Source organism: Podarcis filfolensis, assembly GCF_964270895.1.
Source record: "Podarcis filfolensis genome assembly, chromosome: 1".
NCBI lineage: Eukaryota > Metazoa > Chordata > Lepidosauria > Squamata > Lacertidae > Podarcis > Podarcis filfolensis.
Genome location: NC_139604.1, coordinates 55011998 through 55035077, shown reverse-complemented (window position 1 = coordinate 55035077; position 23080 = coordinate 55011998). Strand labels below are relative to the sequence as shown.

At 44.6% G+C, this 23080-nt stretch overlaps 2 gene segments (V, D, J or C); both read right to left on the bottom strand.

Moving 5' to 3' along the window:
- Positions 1-381: 381 nt before the first annotated feature.
- LOC310745438 lies at positions 382-13526 on the bottom strand. Of its 3 annotated transcripts, one of them has the most exons (6): positions 13403-13498; positions 11335-11573; positions 5938-7261; positions 3622-3957; positions 2018-2143; positions 382-656 (listed from the first exon to the last, which is right to left on the bottom strand). The 3 variants fall into 3 exon arrangements; another variant differs by lacking the exons at positions 5938-7261; positions 11335-11573; positions 13403-13498 and adding an exon at positions 5089-5235; another variant differs by lacking the exons at positions 382-656; positions 2018-2143; positions 3622-3957; positions 5938-7261 and adding exons at positions 7270-7676; positions 11745-13228 and having other exon boundaries at positions 13403-13526.
- Positions 13527-14273: 747 nt separating this feature from the next.
- Positions 14274-22330, bottom strand: LOC310744969 (immunoglobulin lambda variable 3-25-like). The segment is given in 2 exons: positions 22125-22330; positions 14274-15733 (listed from the first exon to the last, which is right to left on the bottom strand).
- Positions 22331-23080: the final 750 nt, after the last annotated feature.

Below are 23080 nucleotides of genomic sequence, written 5' to 3'. Positions count from 1 at the left end.
TCATGCTCAACAAGACCATTGGTCCATCTAAGTGAGTCTAGTCTACATAGACTGACAGCAGCTCTCTGTGGGTTTCCTGCAGGGGGCATATTCAGCCCCACCTGGATATTGGACATCCATCTAAATACAAAGCAGATGCTCTACCACTGAACCACTACAGCCCACATCCAACATGTGAAGTGCATACAATCCCAGAATTAATTAGATATGGGTGGGATTTAATGGATGGAAGGTATCTATACATGAACATTTGAGAGAGGTTGTGTGCCTTTAACAGGAGCTGTTTCTGTGTCTTCCCCCCAAAACAGAGATGCAGCAATGAGGAAAGGTGCACATGAAGAGCTTCCCATCTTGTTGGATTAATAATTCCCAACACAGTCATGAGGAGATAATAAAATCTAGTTCTGTTTATTGTTACACAGGAAATTTGCTCAAGGAAAGGAAGAATTCAGCAGTTTTTCAAGTGACCAATGTAGGTCCTCAAGATTGACGAGCAGATGAGAAGGAAGATGGGAAAACGTCAGAGAAGAAACATTGAGGCTCCACACTGAGAATGGCCTCCAGCTGCAAATGGATAAGTTTCTTGACTGGAGAAAGAGCTAATGCTTCAATACCAGCAGGAAGACACAGAGCCTCTCCACAGCTCCATCAGAGACCTATAAAACAAAGGGATTCAAAGGTAGTAACCCAGCAAGGCGTTGATCATCAGCGCAGGATGCACCATCAACTCTGTGTGTACAGTGATATATGAAGCAAAGCAGAGCGGTGTGCGGAAGGTTCTCAAATTTCCGAGTTAGATGGCACCATTAACAAGGCATCTCGAGCCAAAACAGATCCTGAACCATTCTGTGGCTTAGGAAATGCTCAGAGTTCAAGAGGGGTGGGAATGTAGAGCTGGCAGAGGGGTCTTTTGTTTTGATGGACAGGTTTTGGGGAGGGATTAAAAACAGTGTTTGTTTTGTTCCTATGGATTTACTCATTCTTCATTGCAAGTTAATGGAGAAATCTCCATTATACCCTAAAAAATTGGGGAGGGGAGTGCACCTCACATCAATGACCCTTGGGGTAATGGGATCCTTATTGGGGTGACATTTTCCTTGCTCCAATATTTGCTGTAAATTCATGTTCTTTTCCCCATCATTCCTTTTGTACCTATCCCCAAATACTAAAGCCTGTCCCAGCTGCAGAACCACTGCAGCTATCGCTCTGAAATTTGGCATGCTATTTACCCCCTTAGAAGCTATGGCCACGCTTGCAAATTCCATCTAATTCTGGTAGAATCTGAAAATTTAATAGAGTGGTACCTCGGGTTACATATGCTTCAGGTTACATACGCTTCAGGTTACAGACTCCACTAACCCAGAAATAGTACCTCAGGTTAAGAACTTTGCTTCAGGATGAGAACAGAAATCGTGCTCCAGCAGCGCAGCAGTAGCGGGAGGCCCCATTAGCTAAAGTGGTGCTTCAGGTTAAGAACAGTCCTCCGGAACGAATTAAGTACTTAACCCGAGGTACCACTGTATACTTTTCCTCCCCCCCCTTTAAAAATCAAAATGTAAAGATGCCCTGCATGAAAACACCTTGATTTTTCCTGCCTACAATTTGGTAGGCTTAATCGACTCTGGAGGGGCCCCTATGCCTGAAAACTTTATTCATTTCTACTAAAAGGAAAACAAGTTATAGCTGTTTTTAACTTCCCCATTGTATTGGATGGGGAGTGGGAAACAAATTTAACAAATCTATTTGGGTCCCAAATAATTAATAAATTGGAATGACACAGAGTGGCTCCAAAACACAACAGGCAGCTTCCCAAACCTACAGATACAAGCTGAATCTTGTGACCGATGCACACTCCTACTGTTTACATATATACTGCCAAATTGTTCCAACTAAGTGGGTAGGGGCTTTCATTATATACTTTGGATGTTACCAGGGCCTCTGGATACATGAACAATGGTTCCCTGTGGCCAAGGAAGTTGTACCCTTCAGATTTCAGTAAGTAAAATGGGTCTCGTACCTGTTTTCTTCTTACAGGCTGTGTAGATTCCCAGAGCAGTACCATAGGCAAAGCTCTTAACCACCAGGAGCAGGAAAATGAGCTGCCCTGTATGAAGGCTGCTCTGAAACTCCGAGACAGTTGAGGCTGACGTGAGAGAAAATAGAGAGAGTCAGAGGCCCACACACCTTCACCAAGACGGACATTTCAGACTGGCATTTTTAGAGCACAAACTCCCTAACTACAACAACAACAACAACAACAACAACAACAACAACAACAACAATTATTTATACTCTGCCCATCTGGCTGGGTTTCCCCAGCCACTCTGGGCAGCTCCCAACAGAATATTGAAAACACGATAAAACATCAAACATTAAAAGCTTCCCTAAACAGGGCTGCCTTCAGTTGTTTTCTAAAAGTCTGATAGTTGTTTATTTCCTTGACATCTGCTGGGAGGGCGTTCCACAGGGCGGGTGCCACGACCGAGAAGGCCCTCTGCCTGGTTCCCTGTAACTTCGCTTCCTGCAGGGAGGGAACCGCCAGAAGGCCCTCGGTGCTGGATCTCAGTGTCTGGGCTGAACGATGGGGGTGGAGACGCTCCTTCAGGTATACTGGACCGAGGCTGTTTAGAGCTTTAAAGGTCAGCACCAACACTTTGAATTGTGCTTGGAAACCTACTGGGAGCCAATGTAGGTCTTTCAAGACCGTGTTATATGGTCTCGGTGGCCACTCCCAGTCACCAGTCTGGCTGCCGCATTCTGGATAAGTGGTAGTTTCCGGTTCACCTTCAAAGGTAGCCCCACATAGAGCACATTGCAGTAGTCCAAGTGGGAGATAACTAGAGCTTGTACCACTCTGGCTGCAGTTTCCACTCTAGCATTCAAAAATGAAGTCTAGAACTTTATGGATACTTCATTTGTTTTTGTAAACTGTCCTGAAGGCTCTATTGAATTACATGGTATATATTTTAGATAAATAAATAGGAAATATTAGGGCTGCCTGGCCCTGCCATTAGACAAGAGTAGAACAGCTGCTTCAGACTCCTAATTTTGGATGTCATGAAAGGGCAGCAAACTGTTCATTTATTTATTTATTATTGTTATGTTTGTACTTCAGGGAGAGTTGTTTGTAGGATTTTCTGCCTCAGCTTCCAGAACTAACCTTGGGCACTATGCCTCTTGTGGGAAGGTATTCTTTCTTCAACACCTAGCATACAGTAAAGTTAGCAACCATTTAGGAGCACTTCAAATTATATTTGGGAGAGGCATAAATGCTGAACCCTTGGGGAAATCAGCCTCCAGTTGTGATAAAACTGTCTCCCAATCCCTCCCCATCTTTGTTTGCTTGTTTATCCATCAGGGTGTCCATACACAAATCCAAATTAAGGCAACATCATAAAATTAAAAAAATTTAATCAGAAAACTAAAACAGCAAAGACAAACATCCCTGTTTTGACCATCTGCTCCTGAAGAAATGTTTGCTGCTTTCCCTTTAATCAGCCCTGTATTCTCAGCCTTTGACCACCAAGAGGAAGAGGGCACCTTCTGGCTACTTCCCCCATTATGTAGGATCTCCAACCTGGTACATGTACGGTAATTGCCTCCATCCTAGTCCTTGCCTACCTGGCTGCTGGCTCGGCTCCCTCTCCATCGACTCTTCAGCCTCAGCTATGTTCCCTTGTCTCACGTGGCATGAGTACACATGCCTCTCCTGCCACTCTGCAGCTGTCATGCTCAGGCGACTGGAAACCCCAAAGTTGCATGTGCCATTATTCAGGGTGCGGACGGGGTCGGTGGCGAAAGAGAGACGAGTCACCTCTTGCGCATCACGCTTCCAACTCACATCAATGGGCCACTCATAGGGAAAGCCCTGGGCCACACACACGAGTGTGACATGGTCCTTGTGGCACACGGGACCCAGAAGATGGACAGTCGGCTGTGAGCCTTGACAATTTTCATCTGCAAAGGGAGAAGATGTTTTCTTTGTTCCATGAGGGCATGTAATAAACAGAAGGCCCAAGCTGATCAGCCCTGTGATCGGGACTGTGGGTGGCTGGGGAATGAGTGTGCCTGTTCACAGTGAGGCCGCCCTTGGTGCCTTAAAAGTCTCTATAATAAACCCACAGATAAGCACTTACTCCACATGACTTGATGCTGATTAATTATACCATTTTAATCAACTTGGGAAACAAAAAAAAAAGGTGGTTTAAAAAGGAGATTTAAAAGATGCAATGGCAATCTTAATTCAAGTGCATTTGGCTTCAATGCTATGCATGGAGGTCTATGAAGTACATGAGAAACAGAATTTTTGAAGCTAAGGTTAGTTAACCCAGATATGTGATTTTCTAAAGGTGGCACCTATCTGCTTCAGTTGTGATATTATCTGTTTCTTTCTGCTGTGCCTGCCTTTGAACACACATATACACTGTCTTACTCTATTTTAAAGACAATCAGACTTTTTAGCCTGGGTATGCACCATGCATTGGAAGCCCCCCCCCAAAAAAAAGATCCTGGAAACTGTAGTTTACCCCTCAAGGAAGTATAATTCACAGTACCTTAAATTACAGTTCCAAGGATTGTTTGGGGCGTTTTTTGGGGTGCTTTAAGTGTATGGTATGTACATAGCCTAAGTCAGGGGGTTGCTTCCCAAGCATGTGCATGTACATACACAATTATTGTTACTGCATAATCACTTTCTACGAGAAAATGGTACTTATTGCCAGCTGTGCAGCAGCAACAAAACCTACTTTATTCCTGTAATGTTGGTGGTGCTATACAGGCAAGTTTAAAATGTGAAACTGCACATGGTCTGAGTAGTTCTATCTTAACCAGAGTATTTTCTTTTTCTTTGGGTTTCACTCTAACCTATCAGGAATGTTGTAAATCATGGACCGCTGAAGAGAAGTGTACATTGTGTGCATCACAACTGCAGCACACGGCTGTGGGGAGCCCATAAGGCCAAATTAAGTCTAAAATAATAAAGCATTTCTGGTTTGAAACAATTTGCTCAGCTGACTCTCAATGTCCCCGCTCTCAGGATCCGGAGGAAACCTCACCATGCTAACAGAAACCAGCAGGTATACCTCTCACCTGGCTTCTCTTCCCCGTTCCAGCTAATGGATCTCTTTCTGAAGATTCTAGTCCTCCTAGATGCCGAGAAAGAGCTTCTTTGTTCTAGAGCGCAGGCTTTCATTGGCTCCCATGACGAAGGTACTCAATTTTGGCTTTGTTAGTGGACTGGAAGTGGTAGTGCTGCTCAGGGAACTTTCTTGTATCCGGGCAATTTCTCTCTCTACTGGATGCACTTTTTGTCCCCCGAGCATTCGGACTCTGACCTGGCTAAACACTCCCTGATGGGCTGTGGTATAAAATGACGCTGTTTGGGAATGGTCAGGATCTCCACCCCCAACCCCGAGCCCCAAATATTTATTTAGAGCCGTTGCAAGGCAGAAAATGCAAACATCCATTCCTCCACTCCAGCCATTTGGAGCGAATTGGAAACTCTTTTCGATATTTTAACCCCCACCCCACGTGCCTTTTTTTTTTTAAGGAGAACTGGGTCTTGAGACAGTGGCTGGATCTGGGCTCCCTCGCTGGCGACCTGTGGTTGTTTTTTTTTAGCAGGATTGAGAAAGGAGGCAGGAGCAGAGTGACTAGGGCGCGGGGAGGGTTAGATTTTGTGCCTTGGGTGGGAGAAAAGCCGATCTGGCTCGAAGGAACTGTCATGACTCCCCCCCCCCCATCTAAATAAACTTCCCACCCCAATTGCTGCCCATCTGGATCCTCTGCCGCCGCCCCACCCGTCGAAGAGACCGAATCAGCCTTGTTCTAATGGGAAATAATGAAAACGGGGTGGCCGGTGGGGTGGCCGTGGAGGTGAGAGCCCCCTCCCCGTTTCCCCCCCACCCCGAAGGTGGACGCGAGCGCTTTCCGACTGACCTTCGACTATGAGCTGCGTCCCAGCATCCGCGAAGTAAGCTTGCTCACACAGCACTGCCGCCTCACGAGCCCCCCTTGCAAAATCTTCCCGGCTGCTCCCGGCCCTCCGGGACGGCTCCTTCCTCGACCTCCGGCCCTCCTTGCTCTCCGACGGAGAAGCGACCTTTGGGGCGGCGCTTCAAGCCAAAGGCGGCCAGGGAGCAGCCGGACGAGGGCTGCCCAAGCCCCTCGGGGCCGTCCAGTGCCGTGGAGGGCTGGGAACGCATCTCGCTCGAGAGGGAGACCCTCTAGACCTCTCCGGAGCACCTCGATCTGTCACGATGGCCCCACAGCGGGTTTTTTCTCTGGGGGCAGCCACTTGGGTTTGCTGCCAATTCCCTGACCCCTCCATCGCCTCCTCCAGGCTCCCGTCGAGTATTGGGCGCGGCGTGTATCATCGTGGCGCTGTTGACACAGCGGGACGCGATCGCACAAAAACTCTTTCCCAGCTCTCCCGGCAGCGCCTGCCAATCCCAGGGACAGCCTGCTCCCTCCCGTCCGGTCCCTCGATAACCAGAGGCACGTGAGGCAGCTCACTCTAGTGTCCTGCTAGACCAGACCAGGCGATGGTCCCCACTTGCGCCCCCGCCACCTCCTTCTCGTTTCTCCAATCGTCTGCCTTCCAGTCAGTTGGGAACGCTCCGGATTGAACAGCCGCCTCTCGCCTCGGCGTTCCTGATCCCAGATTGATACCGATCTGGAGGCAGCTCCCTTCCATTTCTGCTAGGAGGTCAGTCAAGTCCCGCTCCGTCCAGCCGAGTAGCCAGCCGCCCTTCTTTCCGCAGCCCTGAAGGCGCCGTGCAGCAACTGCTCCTTCGCTCGTGGCTGCAGAACACCGCTCTCTTGCAGGGAGGGGAGAGGGAGTCTCTTCTCAACTTACTTCTCCAGCAAGAATCTGCTCCCTGCTCAAACCTTTCTGCCTCCCATTCGAAAGATCGCTCTGCTGGGTGTCCACATCTGCACTTAAGGTTGCATTTTAGCGCCTCTTTATAGCTGGGAGTGAGCCCTACTGAACACAACTTACTTCTGAGTAAATGTGTGCAGAAATGCATATGTTCGGGAAGCACTTTTGAAGCACCAAGTAGAGTTGCCAACTTTACTTTTACTGATCTTACTCTTGTGTTTTGGCCACCGCAGCTGACTTGACACTCAAAAGCATTAAGAGGACGGCGCTTGCCTCAGTCCCATCCTCTGTTTGCGTCCTACTGGCTCCGATTTCAATAGGACTTGCTCGGCAGCTTGATTCCATGTGGAGTTAAGTACATCTGAACTCCCCGGTTACACCCTTTTGGAACCAAACAAAGGATATGCGTGGTGAAACAGCTGGCAAAGGAAGAGTTAAGTGTCTATAACCCTCTTTTAATAAGCAATACAACACAAATTCAGATTATTGCAGGGAGGAAAGGGTTAATTATCTTCTTCCTTGTGTCCACCCCCCTTTTTTCTTGTTTTTGTTTTGCTAGACCCTTCAAGGAACCCAAGTTTTCATTTTTCTTAGGGCAGAAGGTTTTTGTAAAGGCACTCCCTGAGATTGCATCACAGTGACCCCCTGTATAGCACAGTGGTAGAATACTTTGCAGAAACTCTAGAATCCGGTCATGTTCCCTCTGAAGGTAGTTCCCTTAGATTCAGTGGACCTCACTCCTAGAAGTAAGCACAGATGTACCCCTTCCTTTTTGCAGCTCTCCATGGCAGGACTCCTGTACCTCTAACAGATTCACAACAGACAGGGATTTATCAGCCGCCTCTTTAAACGGCAGTGTGTCTCAAGAGAGAGAACTGGCAAAACTTAGTGCAGTCTTTCTTAATCTGGTGTCTTCCAGATATTTTGGATTACAATTCCCATTAGCCCTTGTCAGCCTTAATAAATTTCCAGATGTAGATATTTGGGCTGGACAGCATGAATGAGATTGAAGAGCTGCAAAGAGAGTCCTGCCAATTCATGGGATCCTCTAGTTAACTGAGCTGTAATTTCTGTGAGCCACCCTGAGATCTACAAATGAAGGATGGTATTCAAATTTTATAATAAATTATTTCCTTGACCCCCCCCCTTAACATTTCGCTGTTAAAGTTCCATTTGTGAACTGCTGAGAGTTTTCTTCTGAAATGTGAAGTGGTGGCAAACACACCAGAGATAAAACATCTGGATGCAATTCCAATACAGATGTAAACTGGGAAATATCTCTACTTAAAAGGCTTGCTGAAAAAGGAAGTTCATTAGAAGGTGCCAAAAAGACAACAGAAGTGGCACCTGCCTGATATCAAACAGGAGAGAGCTTCCACCACAAGGAAAGTCTGATCCCTCTGTGGTGTGGAATGGACCTCCTGCTAACATGGGATCTGCAAGAGGCCTTTACCTTCTGAGCGCAGAGATCAATAGGATAGATAAGGGCTGAGATGATCAGCTGCAGCAAGAAAATAAGCAGCATTATAAAAGAACAATGTGTGAGAGGCAGGAGAGGGTTTGTTAGAGTGGCAGAACCAACAGGATTGTTCCTGTAACACTCAGCCATATGAAGACACATGGGTCTCCACATGAGATATTTGATCCACCACTGTTCTCTCTCTCTCTCTCTCTCTCTCTCTCTCTCTCTCTCTCTGTGTGTGTGTGTGTGTGTGTGTGTGTGTGTAAGAGAGAGAGAGAGAGATTAATTGTACAGAGCTGGCCAGTGGGCACTGAGTATACAAGATGCCTTGCTAATAATATGTGGAAAGTGCTGGCTTTCTCCCGGGGAGACATTTATCAGATAATACAAGGAACATAATTAACATTTTAAAAAAATTACAAGTGAATATTAACACTAAAGCAGTTTTGATATTTGTGGACGCGGAGAAAGCCTTTGATAATATTTCATGGAGTTTTATGAAGAAAAATTTACAGGGAATGGGGGTAGGCCAAGGTTTTGAAAACGGTATAGGTGCAATCTACTCAGAACAAAAAGCTAAGTTAATTGTGAACAACGTAGTTACAGAAGAGTTCAAGATTGCGAAAGGAACACGACAGGGTTGCCCAATCTCTCCATTGCTTTTTATATCGGTCCTGGAGGTTTTGCTCAACATGACTAGAAAGGACCAATTGGTTAAAGGTATACAACTCGGAGCTAAACAGTATAAACTGAAAGCTTTTGCCGATGATTTAGTTTTGACATTACAGGAGCCAGAATCCAGTACCAAAAGGGTATTGCAATTAATTCAAGAATTTGGTCAAGTTGCGGGATTTAAGCTGAACAAGCTGAAAACGAAGGTGTTAGAGAAAAAATTAACAGTAATTGAGAAAGAGAGGTTTCAGAAGGAGACAGGATTAACATTGGTTAAGAAAGTGAAATATTTAGGGGTCCATATGACTGCTAAAAATGTGAATTTATTTAAAGATAACTATGAAAAATGTTGGATGGAAGTGAAAAAGGATTTAGAAATATGGTCAAAACTGAAGTTATCACTGCTGGGCCGAATTGCTGCGATAAAGATGAATGTATTGCCTAGGATGCTGTTTTTGTTTCAAACATTGCAAATTTTGGACAAGATGGACTGTTTCAAGAAATGGCAGAGAGATATTTCTAGATTTGTCTGGCAGGGCAAGAAACCTCGAATAAAATTTAAGATTTTAACTGATGTTAAAGAAAGAGGTGGATTTGCCCTGCCAGACCTTAAACTCTATTACGAATCAGCTGCATTTTGCTGGCTAAAAGATTGGCTGCTTCTTGAAAACACGGACATTTTGGATTTAGAAGGTTTTAATAATGTTTTTGGATGGCATGCATACTTGTGGTATGACAAGGTTAAAGCACATAAAGCCTTTAAAAACCATATTGTCAGGAAAGCACTGTTTAATGTCTGGATGAGATATAAGGACTTGCTAGAAAGTAAAACGCCAAGGTGGCTGTCGCCAATGGAGGCTAAGGCTCTGAAAAAACTCAATATGGAGGCCAAATGGCCGAAATATTGGGAAATTTTGGAACAAGAGGGAGACAAATTGAAATTGCAGAGCTTTGACAGTTTAAAAAATAAAGTATGAGACTGGCTTCACTATTATCAAATAAGGGAGGTTTACAATCTGGACAAGAAAATTGGTTTTCAGGTGGAAAAATCAAAATTGGAAACAGAATTGTTAGATTCTAAAACTAAGAATTTATCAAGAATGTATAACTTGCTGTTGAAATGGAATACACAAGATGAAGTGGTTAAATCTCCTATGATTAAATGGGCACAAGATGTTGGACATGACATTATGATGGCTGACTGGGAAAAGTTATGGACCACAGGCTTGAAATTTACGGCATGTAATGCCTTAAGAGAGAATATTATGAAAATGATATATAGGTGGTACATGACACCAGTCAAGCTTGCAAAAATCTATCATTTGCCCGATAATAAATGTTGGAAATGTAAAGAAAATAAAGGTACATTCTTCCACCTTTGGTGGACGTGCCCTAGGATTAAGGCTTTCTGGGAGATGATCTATAATGAAATGAAAAAAGTATTTAAATATACTTTCCTGAAGAAACCAGAGGCCTTTCTCCTGGGCATGGTCGGCCAATTGGTGCGAAGGGAGGATAGAACTTTTTTTATGTACGCCACAACAGCAGCAAGAATACTCATCGCAAAGTATTGGAAGACACAAGATCTACCCACCCGGGAAGAATGGCAGACGAAAGTGATGGAATACATGGAATTGGCTGAGATGACTGGCAGAATCCGGGACCAAGGAGAAGAGTCGGTGGAAGAAGAGTGCAAAAAATTTAAAGTATATCTTCAAAAATATTGTAAAATTAAGGATTGTTAGAAAGATGTTGGAAAAAGAAAATTATATGGCTTTGGTAGAAATGATATAAAGGATTAAGTAAAAATGAATTGACGAAAGAGTGAATGTAAAACTACAATATATTAAATCAAATTATTAAGATAAAAACAAGGTTGGAAGGATTTGCTGAAATAACAATTTGAATTAGAATACAAAAATGGGAGGTGTGAGGAGGTCAAGGAAATAAGTAAAGGAAGAAAGTTATGTAAAGGTTTAATCTGTTTTTTTTGTATTTTTGTATTTTTTTCTCTTTTTTAAAAATGATTGTACTTTTTCTGTCTTTTTTACTTTTTTTCTTTTTTCTCTTTGTAATCTTCAAAATTCTGAATAAATATTATCTAAATAATAATAATAATAATATGTGGAAAGTGGAAAGTAATGTCCCTAATGTACAGAGAGGACGTGTTTCTCAGCAGCACATGGAGAGACGTATTATTGTTTGGTTTTATGACAGCTCCTGGTGCTGCTACAATCACTGTGTCCCTAGAAGCACAGAGATATTGCCCTGAGTCAGTAAGTTGGAGGCCTTTTAGGTACAAATATACTTTGGTGCCAACCCGTTTGCCACTCAGACGACTGTTCAGATCGTTTTTTGGAATCTCCTCCAATTTGTCTGCAGTAACGTAAACAGTCCCAAGGTGCTCTAGATTAATCTCTCCAGGGAGTTGGCGGTACCAGTAGTAATGATAGGTATTTTGATGGACATCGCAGCTCAGCTCCAGCGTCTCGCCTTGCCGTTTGTTGGCCAGTGGTGGGTGCTGGGTCACTTCCACTCCAGAGATGCTGGTTACTAGACCTAGGAGGAGAGAAATGATGTCCTGTCAGTGAGAGATGATCACCAGGTACTGAGGCAACCTGAAGCAAGGGGAGACAATAAGGGCACTAACTGGCCCTGTCTTGGAAGTAGCATCTGAAGATTAGCTGAGGGTCCAAATGTGCCCTTGCCCTCACATCCCCAGGTACTTACCACCCTGCAGGACCCAGAGGGAGAAGAGCAGGTGTTGGAAGAGCCCACAGCGGGACTGAGGCAGCCCTGCCGCCATCTCGTCCTTGAAGCAACTGCCAGTGGGAGGAAAACGGATGCTGCTGGTTCTCTCTCTCTCTCTCTCTCTCTCTCTCTCTCTCTCTCTCTCTCTCTCTCTCTCTCATGTGAAGAGGATTTAAAGGGAGACCTTTTCTCTTTATTTAGCTTCTATCTTCCATTCAAAGGCAGCTGGGCACAAATAATGAGCAAGATGTCATCTATTAAACCACTGATTCACACCAATTCATTAATGGTAAAACTGTTTTTATATATTTAAATAACTATGATCTATGGCTGCCTCCCAAGGTGTGACCAGCTCTTTCAACTTCTGCATGTGACTGGCAAGAAGCGAAGGAAGCTTTGCCCTTCATTGAAACTCCCATACCAGAAAAAGGCAGCTTGTTTGCTGCTCATCCAGCTGTTAAAGGAGCATTATGGTTCCTCTGGGCTTCAGAGAGAGAGAAGCCATGGACGGTGGCCCATTAGAGTGAATGGGGCATAGTGCCCTACCAACCTCTGTCTGCCCTCAGCCTGCCCTCACTTGCCTGCTTCTTTACTTACAGCCAGTCCAGGTAGTATTACTGGTTGTACACATCCACACCCACACCCTCAGTGTTGCATTTGAGAGCAGAGAGATAGAATCATAGAATTGCAGAGTCGGAAGGGAACCCGAGAGCCATCTAGTTCAACTCCCTGCAATGCAGGAATCTCAATACACGGTTCCCCTCTCTTGCAGCAAGAAGAAAATGAGCAGAAACTTCAACAAGGATTCTGTGTGAGGAGCTGAATTGTTGGGGAGGCAGAAGTATCAGGAATTGCACCTTGTGATTCACACATGTGCGGGGTGGATCTCTGAATCAGGGGTTTTGGACTGCTTGTGTTAACTGTGCTTGTGTGAGAGAGAGAGAAGCAAAGAGACTGACAGACCCACAGACAGTGACTATTTGAACAGAGCTCCTTGTGGGCCCTGAATATACACAATGCCTGTTTGTAGTGGGAAATGTGCCACTAATTTATAGAGAGGACATGTTTCTTAGCAGCACACGAAGAAGTGTAATATTGTTTGGTAGTCAGTTTTGTGACAGCTCCTGAGGCTGCTACAGTCACTGTGTCCTTTGAAGCACAGAGATACAGCCCTGTGTCATTAAGCTGGAGGTTTTCTAAGTACAAAGTTGTTTCATTGTCTTTCCGTTTGCCACTCAGCCGACTATCGAGGCTACTTTTTGTGTCGGCCTTTAAATCGCTACTATAGGTGCTGAAAGTCCCAAAGTATTGTAGCTTTGGCTCTCCAGGTTGCTGGCGGTACCAATAGAAAAACCAGTTTGCTTGGTTGACGCCACAGCTCAGCTCCAGGGTCTCACCCTGCCGTTTGCTGACCATTGGTGGGTGTTGGGTCACTTTCACTCCAGGGTTGCTGGTAACTAGGCCTAAGAAGAGAGAAATTATATTCCATCAATGAATAATAGTTGATCACCAGGGACTGTGGACAACCTGAACAAAAGGGAGACGGTCAGTGAACTAGCCCTGTCCTGCAAGTGGTTTTTAAATAATAGGTCAATGTGTTCAAATGTGCCCTTGGCCTCATATCCCCAGGTACTTACCACCCTGCAGGGCCCAGAGGGAGAAGAGCAGGTGTTGGAAGAGCCCACAGCGGGACTGAGGCAGCCCTGCCACCATCTCGTCCTTGAAGCAACTGCCAGTGGGAGGAAAACGGATGCTGCTGTCTCTCTCCCCCCCTCTCTCCCCCCTCTCCCTCCTGAAGGAGGACACCAATGGCAGATTTGATTTGTGTGTGTGTATGTTTAGTTTCTATTTTCCATTCAAAGGCAGCTTGGCACAGATCATGAGTAAAAGTTATCTGTTCAATCAGCAATTTACACCATTGCATCCATTTTGAAACTATTTTGATATATTTAAGAAACTGCCCAGCGTCCAGATTATTAATATAGTTCAGGGTTAATGAGCTCCAGAAAACTCTTCATTAGGAAACACCTGAAGTATGAAACTGGATCTGAATTCAGTTATGTTTTTTGTGAATTTTAAAATCAACTTAGCCTTGACTGGGGGAATGTGAGCCAAGTGAAAGTGTGGTTAGCAACAACAACAACAACAACAACAACAACAACAACAACAACAACAACAACAACAACAACAACATATTTATACACCCCCCCCCCAATCTGGCTGGGTTTCCCCAGCCATTCTTGTCAGCTTCCAACAAAATATTAAAAATACAATAAAACATCAGACATTAAAAACTTCCCTAAACAGGGCTGCCTTCAGATATCTTCTAAAAGTCAGATAGTTGTTTATTTCATTGACATCTGATGGGAGGGTGTTCCACAGGGCAGGCGCCACTACCGAGAAGGCCCTCTGCCTGGTTCCCTGTAACCTCACTTCTCATATTATTTTATTATTTATACCCTGCACACCTGACTGGGTTGCCCCAGCCACTCTGGACAGCTTCAAACATATATAACTACATAATGAAACATTTAACTTTTCTATTTTAAAAACTCCCCTATACTTCAGATGTCTTCTAAAAGTGGTATAGTTAACTTCTCTTTTTGGCTCAGTGGGTCACATAACTCCATACCTTCGGATAAAAATAGGGACATCCCAAGGAAAAGCAAGACGTTCCAGGATCAAATCAGAAACTGGGAAGGAGCATTATGACTCCTGTGGGCTTCAGATAGTGGGAGAGAAGCAGTGGAAGGTGGCCCATTAGGGTAAATGGGGCACAGTGACTCACCAGCTTCAGTCTGCCCTTAGCCAGCCCTCACTTGCCTTCCTTCCTACTTACAACCAATCCAAGGGGTGGGTGGGTGTCTGGCTATCAGCTTCCCCCTCCTTAGTCTCACCCTGTGTACACCCTCCTGTTTCCTCTGCATCCAGTGCACTCCCAACACTGGTCTTATAAGCAGTGTACACACAAGAATAGCCACTATCCATATTTTTCCTGTATCCGTCCTGTTGTTTCTTATGAAATACTGTGTTTGGTGCATTCCCCCCTCCCCTGCAACCAGCTTTGATCTGCGCTGAGAAAAAGAACGACCTGGCTGCATATTAAGTTGGTAATGTGTACACATCCTCAGTGTTTCCTTTGTAGAACGCAGCAGGGAAGAGGACGGGGGACAAAACTAGACAAATTTCTACCTGTCATTGCCTCTGTCTCTATTGCCCTCTCTGCCTTATGCCTTGACAGACCCAGCGGGCACCAACCACCACTGGAGACAAGCAGGGACTAGAGAAGTCTGTTTGTAGCAAGAAAATGAAATATCCGTAAGGATCTGTGTGAAGTGTGGGGTTATTGGGGTGGCAGATGCAGCACAATTGTGCCTCATGACTCTCAGGCACATGAAGAAATTTGGGTGGCGGGTCTCTCCATTAAGGCCTTTGAACTGCTCCTGTTGGCTCTCTAGGTGTGAGAAACAGACAGCGACAATTTGGACAGAGCTGGACAGTGGGCCCCCAGGACACAACATGCCTTAATGGCATCCCCTCATACACAGAGAGGATGTGTTTCTCAGCAGCACGTTGAGAGACGTACTGTTGTTTGGTAGTCAGTTTTGTGACAGCTCCTGGGTCTGCCACAGTCACTGTGTCCTTTGAAGCACAGAGATACAGCCCTGTGTCATTAAGCTGGAGGCCTTTGAGAATCAAATTTGCTGTTCTGCCATCTCGTTTGCCACTCAGACGACTATTTATTTCGCCACCTGGTTTCTCCTCCAATGTGTCCCCCTCTCCAATCGTAAATGGTTTGATAACCCCAAGTTGCTTTAGGTTCGTGTGTCCAGGGCGTTGGTGGTACCAGTAGTACTGATAGTTGTCTACATCAGCGTTGCAGCTCAGCTTCACAGTCTCGCCCTCTGGTTTGTTGGCCAGTGGTGGGTGCTGGGTCACTTTCACTCCAGAGACGCTGGTTCGGAGGCCTAGGAGGAGAGAAACGATGTCCTGTCAATTAGTAAGAGATCACCAGGGAGTGTGGACGCTTTGAATCAAAGGGGAGACAGTCCTGGAAGTGGCACATGAAGATTAGCTGAGGGTCCAAATGTGTCCTTGACATTTACTTATGCCAGGTACTTACCACCCTGCAGGACCCAGAAGGAGAAGAGCAGGTGTTGGAAGAGCCCACAGCGGGACTGAGGCAGCCCTGCCGCCATCTCAGCCTTGAAGCAACTGCCAGTGGGAGGAAAACGGATGCCAGTGGTTTCCTTCTCTCTCTCTCTCTCTCTCCCCTACCCTGTGTTTGTGTATATAAAATAAGGGGGCCAACGACAAGTCATTTTTAGGTTTAGTTTCTTGTTTTCATTTTAGTGCTCTCTTGATACAAGTAATGAATTTACAACTCATTACAGTTCAATTGCATTGTTCTGAAATAGTAACATTATTCTCTAACACATGTGGTGAAGGTGTTCCTCCCTATGTGAGGGTTTGCATTCTCACAGGAATGCAACTTGAAGATGTAGAGGATCTTTTATATGTTGGGACACTGGGCCTCCCAGAGTACTAGCAGCTGATGTAGAGAAAAAAAGGAAGCCAGAGACAAGATCCTCAACGCAACAGGCAGGTTTATTAAAGAGGAAGGAATCTAAAACATTTTACTTAGAGCATTATATGCAAGCCAGCCTCTTATTTGCCTCTTTGCCTAACCTACCTCACAGGGTTGTTGTGAGGATTAAATGAGGATCGGGAGAACCAAGGACTCCACCACGAGCTCCTTGGAGAAAATGGTGGGACCTAAATGCAATTAATTAATAAAATAAAACAATAAAAATTATCAATTATATGCAAAAGTGTTTTGAACAGACATCCGATGCCTTTCTAGTTGTGTGAGTGTGTGGCGAAGGAAAGTGTGGAAGGAGACAAATATAACAGCATTAGAATTCAGTTCCGGTGGTAAGTTTGAAAAAGGAGGGTGTCCCTGTGATAATCTGGATGGCGAAGGAAGCAACATTTTTGGGTGCACAATGATAGAGGTTTGAGAGCAGAGAGCACAAGGCGAGTTGCGAATTTTGTGCCGTGTTCAGAGCTCCTTTCTGCATAGGGTTGATGCCTGGTTCTTGCATCAGGACTGTGTTATATTTGTGTATTTAACACACAGCACGGGCCCAAAGGCAATAGAAAATACTGGGTGCATTTTTGTGTTGCTGGAGCAAAAGGAAATCATGTGTTTGGTGAGGACATGCAACATTTCCCATCCCTTTCATGGCAACTGGTGGATCATTTCAAAACTGTGCATGCAGCGAAAGCTGGTCTATTAGGACAGATGGGGCTCTGCCCCATCAACCTCTGTCGGCCCTCAGAGTGCCTCCACCTGTCTGCCTTCTTACTTATAACCAGTCCAGAGGGTGGTGTCGTCTGTCAACTTATTTCTGCTCAGTCTCTCTGTTGCCTTTGCAAAACTCAGCAGGGAGGAGGATGGGGAAATAACTAAAATTAATTTGCTCTGCCAGTCATTGGCTCCTGTCACTGGCTCTAGCTCCACCTACTGTTGGCCTCCATCCCTTTACCTCCACCAGTCCTAATGGACATCAGCCACCACTGCATATGCCGGTGACAGTATATGGGGCAGTTGATGGTTTGCTCAGCCCCAGCATGAGAAGGCAATTGAATTAACCACCATGCCTTCTAAAAAAAAAAAAAAAAAAAAATCAGGCTGATGATCACAGTGAACAGTTCTGTGAATAGGAAAGCTGGGGGCCATGCCAGCAGACCCAGTGGACTTCTAGAAGGTAGAGGAAAGCCTCTGCCTGGTAATGGGGATGGGCAGAAGTGAAAGGAGGAGCCTGATCTAGACTGGAACCTTAGTAAAGATGGAAGGGAAACCCCTCATGTGCTTTAATCCCTTTAAATCAGTAGGACTAGTTAACCATGACTAGAATGGTTGGGAAAATCCAGAGTGGTTGGGGAAATCCAGCCAGATGGGCGGGGTATAAATAATAAATTATTATTATTATTATTATTATTATTATTATTATTATTATTACTACTACTACTACTACTACTCTATTACTCTATTATTCTATTATTATTATTATTATTATTATTATTATTATTATTATTATTACTATTACTGGTTCTAAACACAGCATAAGGGGTCTCTGTAGTATAGTGTTTTTTAAAATGTGGTTTTGAATGTTTTCTGTAGTTTTGTAGCAGTTTTATGTAGCTTTTATGTAGTTTTATGTAGTTTTCTGGTAGTATTAATGTAGTTTCATGTAGTTTTCAATTTCATTGTTCCGCAAGGGACAATGACAATAAAGATATCGTATCGTATCGTATCGTATCGTATTATTATTATTATTATTATTATTATTATTATTATTATTATACTAATGCAGGCACTGCTGATTTCAGTGGGACTAACACACAGCACAGGCAGATTTAGGGGAGTGCAACTGGTTGCCTGCACTGGACGCTGAGCTGAGAGGTTGCCACAGGGGCACCATGACAATGATGAACAACGGAAGGTGAGAGGTGGGGTACCTAATTCTGGCATTGCACAGGGCAATCCTGAAATTTTACAGCCCAAAGTCTGCCACTGTGCACCGCTTATTTAGTCCAGATCCAATGCAACACATCTGATTGCTAAATTACTCTTCAAGTGAAAAAGTAGTTCTGACTGTCAGATCCTCGGTGCGTTCACTAGAAAGTTGCTTCTGTTCACCTGAGGGAACTTACAAATGTGCTCAGTTAGTCTCCTTCAAGTAGACCTTTCTAATATGCAGAGTGAGTCTGACTCAATTAACTGGAATTCAGTGCCAGCTAAGTAGAATTGAGCTGTATTGTCCCATCGAAACAACAGGAGCAACGGTTTGTTGTGACTAACTTCAGCTGGTTCAGGGCTAATAGGTTTGATCTATCAAAGCTTTGCTTGCTGATTAAAATTCCTCCAGACTACCAGCAGAAAGATGCCTGGCTTGAGAACCCTGCTGCTGTAGAGGCAATACAGATGTGTGGCTGTCTCCTCTGTGCCAGATGTTAAAGGCAAAACATAAGGATGACTTTTCCTAACAGTTTGCATCCTACCCTAGCAGATGCTTTGCACTCTGTGTGGGGGTTTTTTAATAAAAAAAAACCATGCTAACAAACTCCTGTCAATAAGAAGCACAGGCAGCTGAAAGTGACAGCATTAGTGATTATATATATATATATATATATATATATATATATATATATACACACACATACATATGCATGCTAGGTTGAAATACATGTCAACACATATTTTACAACAAGTGTTTCCATAATAGTGATGGAAGTTGAATATGTTCATTTTTTAAGCCCTTTTGCACGTTGCTATAATAGGAAAATTCTGTTTTCCCAAAATTGAGGAAGACAATGTATTTTTAAATGGCTTTTCCTTTTCGGGCAATGAGCAGAAGGCATATTAAATTTGAGCAAGTTTCCTGACGCTTAAGAAACTGCCGCTTTCAATCTGTATCCTCGGAAAACGCACCTTAGTTGAGATATATATATATATATATATATATATATATATATATATATATATATTGCAATAAGTGTATGCATATTTCATAGGATACACAGTTAAATTCCAGATAGCATTTTTCTGTGTTAGTTGACAACCTTAAGAGAGAGCTTTCCTTCCCGGCAACAAATCCAGACTAATTTGAAAAATATGGCAGGGAAGACAGATGTGGGAGCTTCAAAGCACAGTATGAGATTCCCAGCTGGAAGGGTCTCTAGTAAGCAGACTCACTGTTCTGCAGGTGGGATTCAGTTGCAAATTATCGCGTGCAACTGGATTCGGCACTCTTGCATAAAAACAAACTTGCTTCTTCCCCCCACCCCAAGACAATCAGACTTTCTGAGATAAGTAAAGTGATGGGGGAATCCACTAGAAAGTATGGGGTAACAATTGTTTGACAACCTGTTGTATAACCTCCTCACAAACAAATCTGGATGAATGCTCAATAAACAGGCCTCTGGAAGTGACTGATGCAAAGGTTCAGTTGCCATGCTTTAAGAGGTGTAGCTCCTGTCCTGATGTCAACAAAGGGAGCTTGAGCCTCTCCCATTCTCAAGGCTTTACCGACCTGTAATATGGTGGTGGGCTGTCTCGACTGACATGGAAAGCCCTGTGTAAGAACAGGCTGAACCCCCTGTCACTTAGGATAGGAGATGGTCAGCGAGACAACATTGAGAGCCTCTGTGGTGCATGGATTATCAGTCGTAGTATCAACATTGTGGGGTTTTGGGTGAAAGGGGTGTGATGTTTACATGGCACGCTCTGGTGCCACCATTAGATTGGTTCTATATTTGTTTTGCCTGTGAATGACTTAAGTTAAGGGGTGAGTGGGTGCTGTTTCGGTTAGTGTCATGGTTCTAAAAGGGTGATAGGAAATAAGTCCCTATTTTGGTTTGAGATCTGTGTGGCTGTGTAGGGCTGGTGGGGGTTGGCGGGGTGAGGATGGGTGTGTGTACTTGGGGTAAGATTGTAAGGGTGAATTGGGGAGGTCTGTAGGAAGGGTGAGGGAGGGGAAAGGTGCTGGGTATTGAAGGTAGGTATTGAGTGTATAGGTATGGGTGGGAGGGGTCGGGGGATAGGTGTGGGAGGAGTGAGGGGATTATTTGGGCTTATCCACTGTATATTTTTGTTGTTGTAATCTTTATGTATACCGCTTTGAAACTTGGATGATTGAGTGGTTTATAAATAAGTGAAATAAATGAATAAACCCTTCTGTGTGTGTGTCTTGCTTTAAGTGCCTGTTTGCGATATGGACTTCTGTTTTATTTGAGAGCAATTGGGTGAACCAAAAGATAAAGCTTGCACCTCTTCTGTTGATGGTTGTGGCTGGGCTTGTCATATGTCCTCTTTTTCATGGGTATGTAAAATGAGAGTCATAGTTAAAAGTAGAAGCCGGCAAATGTGTCCTCTTTTTTGCTCTTCCAAATATGGCAACCCTATTTAGTCACCTGACTGTTGCCCCGAGCACAGAGTTGCACTGAGTTTCCCTTCCTTTGATCTCCTTCTGCTATGAGGGTTAAAACAATGACAACAATGGTGATGGCATGTCCCTGAGCTCTCCTCAGCACAAACATATAGATATAATAACAACAACTCTCTCTCTCTCTCCCTGTGTCGCCTTGTAAATGAACCTTCTTCAGCTTCATGGGGAAAGTGGAAGGAAGGAGCTTGTGGCTGCCATTCACTTTTTCATCTTTCTCTCCAGCTGAAGCCCAGACATGCTGGGAGGCTGGAAACCTCAATGGTGCCCCTCTAGAAGCTTCACCCAGGACAGGAACCCTGGATAAACTACGCCACCCCTTCCAGTCACAGCTCTGTAAGATTCATAAAGTCTAGAGTCTAGAATTACCCCTTACACCTTTGCATCCATTCCACACCTTTGTAATGGACTGTTAAGAATAGCATATACTTTTCCAACAGCATTTTAGTAGGTTTTGAAGCCTCGTTATTCCAGTTCCTAGTGCAAAGCACTACAGTGGTAGCCTATACTTTTTTGTGGATGAGCCACTCACCATGCTTGCATGGAGAAAGTCTCAGGAGGCTTTCCTCTGACATGAACTCAACTAATCTCTAAACCCATTGTGTGCTACTAATTCTGCACTGGTGGAAGGGTTGCTTTCAGCACTGGCCCTGCGTGAGCGAGGCTGCGTGCACTGAGCTGCCTTGTGTGTCCCCGAGGCAGATGATGGCACCAGCATGCCCACTAGTTGTGGGAAGTGATACTGTATGTACATGATATTGGGCATGTGCCAGCAGCACAAGGGAGGAGCTGGGGCTGTTTGACGCTGGCGCTCAGTTTTGCAGCAGCAGCAGTTCCTGTCTGTCTCACCGTGTCCCTTACAGCACACAGATACAGCCCTGTGTCACTAGGCTGAAGACCTTGAAGAACAAGACTCATGTTCTTCCCCTTCTCCAGCCATTTCCCATTCAGCCAGTCCTTTGGGTTGTGATCAGAGATCTCCTGCAGCTTATCACCATGATAATACAAGGTCCCAATAGGCTGTAGCTCTTTCTTTCCGGGTAGCTGGCGATACCAGAAGAAATGGTAGGTGCTGCTGCTGCCGCCAGAAAGTGAGCATTTGAATTCCTGTCTCCCCCCTTGGGAGGAGCTGGCAAAGGGTGGTTTCTGGGTCACCTTCACTGTGGCTCCACCACTCAGTAAAGCTGAGGAGAAGAAAATGAGAAAATCAGGGAGGGAATGTGAGAGAGCTGTCCCTGGGGAGAGACTGTGGATTAACAGAGGCAAAGGAGCTCGGCCAGAGAAGTACCACTGCATAGCGCTGTTTATTCCATATTTCAATGAACAGGGATATCTAAGCCCAACTTACCACACCACAGAGCAATGAGGAAGAGGAGTTTAGTGGATTCTTGGTAGCACTGAGCTGGGGCTGAAGCCATGTCAGTCTAGGGTCGAGAGAGGAATTGGCAAGAACCTGGAAGCCACTTCACTTCCTGTCATGGGTGCAGGTGTTCATGACAGGATGTCCTGCCCACACAGAGGCAGGGTAATACTGCTTTCTGTTGGTTCTGAGCTGAGCAAAACCACATCAAAATGTCATGATAGAATGAGCAAGCTTCTGCAATTCTCCAGAATTCTTCATCAAGCTGGGGGTTAGAACTAGGTGGGAAGAAATGGGTGACTTGATGCCAAAGCTGACAGAGTTTACATGGAAGCCACAGGCTTGAAGTGGAACATGGGAGGCGATTGTAGGCTTCATTAGATTAGGCTCCATGTCTTCAACATCGCCAGCATCCCCCCCCCCCCCATAACGTTTCACAGTGCTTTTTCTCTAGAAAAATAGGTGCTGGTACTCACCATGGAGTTGTCGCAGTAAGTGCCACACTTTTTAACAACAAAAAAAGAGTACTGCTTACCCTGAGATAAAAGCACTGGTGTTTCACATCCAGCTGGATGAAGAGCTCTAGAGGACTCAAATGTTTGCTCACTGTTTCATGACATTTCAGCAGGGACCAACGACTGGTTTTTGTAAGCAGCTGTGAGAGCATTCTTGGCTAAGGGGTGAATTCGTAATGCTTTCGATGAATAAATAAGTCATAACACTTTTTTTGGGGTCACCGTCTGCTGCAAAAACAATCCAGGATCCTTAAAAACAAACAAAATCATTCTAGCATGAGCTATCATGGACTCAAACCCAGTTTCATTAGATGCACCTAGAAATGCAAAGATTCAGTGTGCCCCACAATTTTTCTGAATTCCCCCATTTATTTCTGGAAAATGGGGGGGAAACCACCTCCCCCCACTTTTCAGTTTCCCTCCAGGCCT